This window comes from Pygoscelis adeliae, unplaced genomic scaffold (assembly GCF_000699105.1).
Source record: "Pygoscelis adeliae isolate BGI_AS28 unplaced genomic scaffold, ASM69910v1 Scaffold124, whole genome shotgun sequence".
In the NCBI taxonomy this organism is placed as follows: Eukaryota; Metazoa; Chordata; class Aves; order Sphenisciformes; family Spheniscidae; genus Pygoscelis; species Pygoscelis adeliae.
In genome coordinates this window covers 125,916-134,506 of record NW_008824791.1, presented here as the reverse complement: position 1 = coordinate 134,506, position 8,591 = coordinate 125,916, and positions in this window count along the sequence as shown.

Sequence of the window (8,591 nt, the reverse complement as noted above, 5' to 3'; positions counted from 1 at the left end):
AAATAAGTATTTTGAAAACACTTTAAAAAAAAATGAGTGATGTATTATCGCCATGATCATTTTCCTTTTAAAAATGAATGAAATATTAATGGAAAGGATTGACATAGTTTTGAGTATATCAAAAGAAACTAAACTCCCATCAGACTTCAGGCACAGCTTTTCATTCTTAGCATCCGTTCACAAGTTCCTTCCATCCCTGTCCCCAAAGCAATAAAAATGATGTGTGTTTTTTACACTGGCAGCATACCTCTGGCACATAGCTTTAATGGTTCTGGACAATATGGGAAGAGTTTGCACTTTTCTTCCTCTTTTTACTTAAATTACAAATATTTGACAAACTGCTTCTATCCTGGAGGATTTCAAATCCCCTCAGATTTAAAACACAGCTCACTTTTAAAGAGCTGCTAACACTTAGAGGAAAAAGTTGAACATTTGCAATTAAACAGGTTTTTATTGTTCTGTCATTTATTATACCAAAGGTGCTCATGTCAAAAGAGGATCTTTATTCCCTTGCCCTCGTTTATTTTTTAATTAGGTCAGTCTTCCCTTTGATACCCTGTTCACCAGCTCAGCCTCTAATGGCAGTGTCAGCTAGCAAACAACTTCTGGTGAAGGTCATAACAGTTTAGTCATCTTCTAAGTAATGCAATGACTTCCAATAACATTCCATAAATAGTAAACATCAAACAGCTCGCAAAACACAAACTATAACTTATGACCAGAACTACCTCCAAGCAGAATACTTTTTCAGTTTTCCAAGAAAGTTTGGGCTCTTCCCTAGAACTTCAAAGTGCAGGAAAACAAATACACAAAAAATCCAAGCTTTTTAATTATCATTTTTTTCTAAGTATCTAAGCTGGTGAGATTCCCAAGCACCCAAGTTAGGAGCTGACTTTCCTTAGTCAGTGGAAAGAGGAAGCTCTTGTAGTGGTAGGTCAGCGCATCAGAACTACCATCTAAAGAAGCTGATATGAATAATCAAGCAAAATAAAGGCATAGTGCTGCTCCCCAAAAAAGGAAGCTCCAAAAATGATGCTTTCTGCCTGCCAGGGTTAGTAAATGCCCCTGGAGAACACAATTATAAATCTTAACTTAGTAGTTCCTGGTGGTTTTGATCGTTGCAGAAAGCACATTTGTGCCCACTCAGATACAGGATGTGTTCTGCTGTCACCTACTCTGCCTCCTGTCCAGAAAGTGCCAAATGCTGCCAGATCTCTGAATAGAAGCCAGATGTGCACAATAGGCAAGAAGCTATTCCTAGGACTAAGGGGAAGTGCCGATCAATGATGTTAAGCCCAAAGTGAGGGTGGACATGTAAGAAATTACTGTCTTGCAGGTACGAAAGTTAGGGGGAAATGGTTCAATGACTAAACTATATCCTTGTTTCAGATGGAAGAGAAATCCTCAAAGCAAAATCCTCCCAGCCCCAAGAGTTTTTCCTGAAAGTGGCAATGGTAAAGTATGTTTGAGGCAAGACAGTCTGCTGCTGGCAGGAAGGAATATTTTCTGTGAAGAGCAAGCAAATCGGATATGAACAGAGTATGATGGGTTGTTTTTCCATGTCTATTTTCCTATTCCCACTGTTTTGGTCTGCTGGTGGCTGAACTATGGTTTTTTTCCCTCCAAATTCTTTGTGCTTTTTTCTACTTGCCCCAAGTGCTACTGGGAAGCTCGAGGGAGAGGGAGTCAGACCCTGAGAACAAGCAGGAGAGGACAGATAACAATGGCTTTCCGCCATCTGGGGAGTAGATTTGTGCTGGAGAAAACTGTTTACTCATAGATGTGCTACTCCTGCTGCTTATTTTGATTTCTTTCCTTTCTGCTTTGCATTGACATTCAAGGCACATTGAGAAGATGAACTTTCCTGTTTTCTTGGTTTCAGCAGGGATAGAGTTAATTTCCTTCCTAGTAGTTGGTACAGTGCTGTGCTTTGGATTTAGGGTGAGAACAATGTTGATAACACATTGATGTTTTCAGTTGTTGATAGGTAGTGTTTATACTAGTCAAGGACTTTCCAACTTCCCATGCTCTACCAACTGAGAAGGCTGGAGGAACACAAGAAGCTGGGAGGGGGCACAGCCAGGACAGCTGACCCAAACTGGCCAATGGGATATCCCATACCATGTGACATTCCATACCATGTGACATCATGCTCAGTATATAAAAGCTGGGGGAAGAAGAAGGAAGGGGGGAATGTTTGGAGTGGTGCTGTTTGTCTTCCCAAGTCACCGTTACACGTGAGGGAGCCCTGCTTTCCTGGAGACAGCTGAACATCTGCCTGCCGATGGGAAGTAGTGAATTAATTCCTTTGTTTTGCTTTGCTTGCGTGCGTGACTGTTGCTCTACCTATTAAACTGTTTTTATCTCAACCCACGAGTTTTCTCACTTTTACCCTTCCGATTCTCTCCCCCATCCCACTGGTGGGGGGGTGAGCAAGCGGCTGCGTGGTGCTCAGTTGCCAACTGGGGTTAAACCACGACACCTGTTTACTGGAGAGATATAATAAAGCATCTTTTCCTATGTATCTAAACCAGAGACATCTAGAAATGAGAGCCATGGTGGAAGGAGGCCTTGTGACACTATTCCCACGACAAGGCTCTGCTTATCAGACTGAGGGAAGCATTTCACATGTTGTGGTAATTTGCAGTAAAAATTGCCACAGATGGTGTTAGTTAGTGTTTGTGGAGTTTATGAGATTAGTATTTGGCTACAGATCTATCTCGACATGTTTCTGTGATACCAAAAAGAGTGCAGAGATAGAGAAGCCCGAATAAACACAATTTTTTCGTAAAGGAGGTTTTGCTGAGAATCCATTTCACTATAACCTCTGTAGTAGTATGATGACCAAATATGGTGAGCTATATAAATCCAGCTCTAACTTCCACTCTAAAAGTAATCCCAAGCTGTATCTGTAAATGATTCCTGATCAGCTTTTGTTTTCCCACATGCTGCTCATCTATGTATGGTATTGCTTTTAAAACATACAAGCAAGAGATACAACCCCTTGACTAGCAGCTCCTTTGCTCCCTCCCAGCACCCATCTCCTTGTTGAGATGATCTTACCCCCACCTCACAGTATAGGTCTGTGTCCGCCTTACCAGACCTTCTCTAAATGCAGAGAAATGTCTAAGCAAATAAATGTTAACCTCATGCATCATAAGAGTAAGGCAGAAATTTAGTGCAAAGCAATACTTTTCTTTCTAAATTATTTGGGTATATTATGCCAAAAGGCAGACCTAAACTTTCACTTTAACCGAGCATGGTGATGTGTGACGCTTTAAATATTGGGTTAAGTGATGGGGATCACAGCATCTAGCTTGTCAAAGCAACGCGATGAACACTCATACAGCTCAGAGTCATGCAATAAGCACAGGCAGCTAGGGGTGCTGGATGATCTGTGAAGGACCAGGGTGTAACAGTGTAGACTGGGAACATGTCTTTGAATGGGGCATTTTTAAGCATAGGTGCCATTAGGAAGCACTGTCCTGGCTTGTGTAGCTGGAGCTAGGGGTACTCTACTACAGATCCATGAATGTTAGACACCATATCGGACACGTGGTGCCTCAGGTGCCACAGGTGCCTCAGGACACAACAGCTCTGCAGAACCCTGTGCTCTGCACTTGTCACTTTGACTGTTTCCTTCCCAGATAAATTGGGAAAGGAATTGGCCTAAATCTTCCTGTTGTATTTTTTTTTCATGTGGGGTGATGTAGTTCCTCCTCATTGTCCTGAGAAAAGGGCCTCCAAGCATCCACATTGTGTGCATCTGTTTATGGTTCAAGAAGGTTTTCCAGGCTTTCCCTGTTCCTCTTGGCCCTGCTTCTATTTGTAGCCACCTCTACCCAAGATACCCTCATCAACGCATCACAAGTTTTTATTTTCTACCCAGCAATTTGCTACCAAGTCTTTATCCATCCCCTTTGATTTTTCTTCTGCAACCCAATCCTTCAGCCAGCTTCACACAGACCCTATTTTAATTTTCAAGCCTTCTTCACATATAAAATTTCTTCCCACTTCCTTGAAGAGAGCCCTCAGAAGAAGGGTGGGGGGCAAGAAAGAGGAAGGTCAGAAATTCAGAACTCCATGCACCAATGCAACTGTCCTTTGTGCCTCAGAAGCAATAAGCCACCCGAAGAAAATTGAAGCCTACATGTCCAGATGGGTTTAACTCCTCGCTTTGCGATCCACAGTGGTCAGAAGTCAGAGGGTTGAGACAAGCAGGACATGTCTGTAAAGCTATGCTGCCCACTGACCCCATTCATAGCCATGAACTCTTATGAGCTTTGTAATGGGGGAAGGATGCCCACCACACCTTATTCTGAGTAGGATATAAGTGAATCGTACAACACATAGGCATATATGCCATGTAACTCTGATTTAACCAGGTATATAGAGAATATATTGAGAATACATCAGCGTGTTTGAGGGCTCCCAGGTGTACAGGGGGAGTCCGTGCCCTGCGCAACCCTACTACTCTTGCTAATGCTACAGTCCCAGCTATTTGGAAGCCAGCTGAGATACTGCTGCCCCTGCTACATTCACATCTCCTCTTGCAGGACAGACCCAGCAACACTTGACTTCCATAAAGCTTGCCTCACATGTAAGAGAAGCAGAGGGTTGAAAGAGGAGGAGAAATAATAGCTCAGGCATAGCTCTATTTTCTTTTTGTTCTCCACAGCAGCGAGTCTAGCTTAGAAAGGTGTGAATCTTCACAACTGCGGCCCAGAAAAACTATTTCCTGTTTTCTCCCAGCAAGCGCTAACTTCTTCTGTGCTCTTAAACTACATACAGCTTCTATAACCAGACACTGCCACAGCATTTGTGCCAAAATATGCCATTCTGAAAATGGTCTTTCACTCTCTGCATACAGCAGTTCTCTCAGGCAACTGCAAATGTTTATGAGCAGTTTTCTAGAAAGGACATGAACACATCCTTTTAATGAAATTAATCTTTTCTAGCTGAGGAACCGTTATAGTTTCACCTGGTTCAAGCGACCAGGCATATGTTGTTGAATCACGAAGACCAAATATTTATTTTGACCACTTCAAAAATACCTTGTGGGCTAACTCTGGTTTGCCCAGCTCTTTGTTAAACAATTGCAAATGAGAAACATTCAAAATATCACAGCTTGTTTATGCATAATTTGTACACTCACAGTAGAAAGGGCTATATATCTCAGCTAAATCATTCGCAATGAATAATTCCACCATTTGGTACAGATGCAGAGTGTTGGAAGTTACAGAACATTATGGAAATGTATCTTCCGTCCTCAGGAGATGGGAGAATTTTAATTCCTGGCACTGAAGGCAGGCTTGAATGAGAATATGATTAAACTTTTATAACTGCTTGATGTTTTCTTGGCTCAATCAATATTCTTTTCAATAAGCCCTTGGCCTGTTTCAGAAGTGCTGCCAATATTTGTTGTTGAGTAAATGTGGTTTTATTTTTCACTCCTGCTGATCTGATCAACAGCTCAACATTGATCACAACGAGCGCTGTGTTCAAACATTTTAAAACAATTTAATCTGCTCATGCAGGACAGACGTTAGGTAGCCAAGCTGATTACAGCACATCTTTTAGTGGCCTGTTACAGATGAATATGCTTTGATATCACCTCCAATGTATCCGACTGCAATTTTTCATTTGTGCAAGCTGGCAGGAACGGATGGGGTCATGCAGAATGGTTGTTTCCTTTCTTTCAAAGGAAGACCTAAAGGGACACAACAGGTAGTCATGCGTTCCTCAGGAGGACTAGCATACTGGGGATAGACCCTGGGCCTTCCACCCTGCTGTGTGTGAAAGCGGTCAGGGGAATTGGCTACGATTATTCAGATGTTAATACTGTCAAGCAGAGGGATGCTAGACTAGAATTTAGGATGTGCCTACAGCCTATTCACCAATCTGCCAATGACATGTGCATAACCTTGGGCAAATCATTTAGCTCTGTGCCTTGGGTTTTCTATCGATCAAGCAAGGTTAATAATTCTTACTATGTTTTGTGAAACAGTTTGACATCTATGCAAGAAAGGCGTGATGTGACTGTTGAGTTGTGGCATTCATTCAGCACATTGGTGACACTTTGCCAATCCAGGCAGGAGCTACTTCTACAAAATGCCAGAGGGAGTGAAGGGTTTAGAGCAAAAGTCAATCCAGACAGTTTCAGCAGATGCTGAGAAATTGGGGAAGTGGTGAATAGTGAAAGGGGCAAGAATTGCTTATTCCTTTTCAAGGAAATTCTCATTCTTTGCTTCAATGGTAGTACAATCCTACAACATCTGATTCCTGAGCTTTGTGCCCTGAGTCCTCAGTGATAAAAAGTGACTCTTGTTCTCACTTCTTCATTTCCACGTGATGGAAAAGAGGAGTGATCATTTCAAGGTTATGGTTGTCCTAGTAATTGCTTGTCCCTCTATTCACAGACATGGTGGTTGAACTTGGGACCTGCATTTATAAATGAGCTTACAGTCAGACATACTTCAGTGATCAGAAGGCTTCAGAAGTAACCAGGTGCTGTGAGTTGAGCCCTGCCAGCAGCCAAACACCCACACGCACCCCAGTGGGACAGGGGAGAGAACAGGAAGAGCAAATGCAAGAAAACTCGTGAGTCAAGATAAAGACAGTTGAGCAGGTGAAGGAAAGGGGGGGAAAAAAAACCCTCAAAACCCAAGTGATGCAAAGGCAATGACTCACTATGTCCCACAAGCAGAGGTCTCCAAGCAATGGCCAACATGGAAGAAAAAAAACCTCACCTTCTTCTTCCTCTACCCCAGCTTTTATTGCTGAGCATGACGTCATATGGTATGGAATACCCCTTTGGTCAATTCGGGTCAGCTGTCCTGCTGTGCCCTCTCCCAACTTCTTGCACAGCCCCAGCCTACTCGTACTCACTGGCAGCAGGGAGGCAGCAGAGTGGGAAAAAAGAGAAAGCCTTGTGCTTGTGGCTATGTTCAGCAATAGCCACATAATTAATGTCTTACCAACACTGCTTTAGCCACAAACCCAAAACACAGCACCACAGGGCTGCTATGAAGAAAGTTAGCTCCATACCGGCCAGACCCAGTACACCAGGAAAGAAATGAAAATAGCAAAGTCTCATTCTGGCAGAGGACTGATTAGACTGGAACTGATTAAATTACTCCCCCCAAAATGAAATATGCTCTTGAACAACCGAGGGCAGTAAACAACCTTCAGAGAACAAGCGACCCAGCAAGGGCAGCCTTAGAGCCTGCTCCAATTCCCTTCCAGCAGGCCTGCACACAATGTTCAGAAGTAGGGAGCTAAATAACGTTACTCAGCCCAGTACTGTGTTTGGGAGCTCAGCAAAGTATTTGGCTTGATGGGCAAGATTTTTGATGGCTTCCTGTGCCATCAGGAACAACTGTGGTTGTTTTTTTGTTTTCTTTTCTTTTATGTCTTATATAAGCAGAGTTGTGGAGTGGTTGGGTGTGTTTAATTATGATAAGGTTTGGAAACAGTTGTCTGTTTAATAGACAGTCATGCAGGGACTGCCCTATGTGAAGGAACGAATTTGTGACTTTGGATAGAGTTGTGAGTAAGGAGGAGTAAAACACTGTTTCCTGTCCTACCTCTAGGAGAGCAGGGAAGGCAGGGCTCCTCGCAGAGGTGATGGTACACAGCGCCTGCTGCAGCACCTGGCCTGTGCTGACTAATTTACTGTGGTGTTTTCCCGGGATGCTCACGCTCCCTTTTCCACAGGCAGCCAGCTCTTCTGCATGCCTACAGCTACTCCCCCCTCCACACTTCTCAGTGGTTTTTCACAGCCTCTGAATCTCTAATTATATTCACTGAGTTGACACAGTTGCTGAGCTGTGCAAGGGTTTCTGGAAAAGAGCAGTTATTTTATGCTTTCATACTCCCTTGTACAAAGAGTGAGAGCAGCATGCAATCCGGAAGAAATATACTGAAAAGAGATGAGTTTGTCATTTCAATAGTTAATGTGATGTTTTGGCTGTATCTGAAGATCAACATTCACAGAGAATAGATGTGTAAGTTGCTTTTTATATGGTTCTTCAGAGGCTGCTTTCAGAAAATGATTTACTATTCCAGATGCCTACATACCCAAAGATATTGACTGACTGGAGAGAGTTCAGAACAGAATAGTAAAAATGATCACTTAGTGCAGATGTTTTGATTTATAAAAAAGTGATAAAAAGATTAAAGGAATAAAATACAGCTTGAGTCTGGGCTAACTGATGAGCTAGAGAGGACATAGCCCTCCAAATAAAAGTTACATATGACAGTGTACCATGGGATAAGCAATGGCACACACAACTCAGTCCCACAAATTATTCTTCTATAAGCCAAACTAATCAAAGAGAAGTTGAGGTTAAATCTTCTGTCAAACATTTCTGCATAGACCTACTTAATAGAATTGCAGAAGATGTAGAGCTTGGACAAAACAGAGGATGAGCTTCAAGTACTATACAGGCACCAAAGACATTTTCTTCTTGAAATGTCTGTGTTTCTGCATCATATTAATTAACAATATTGTCTTTTATAGCAAAAAATGGCACAATGTTCATTGTTTACTTAATCATAAGATTAAAAAGATGCTGGCTGTATTCATACCA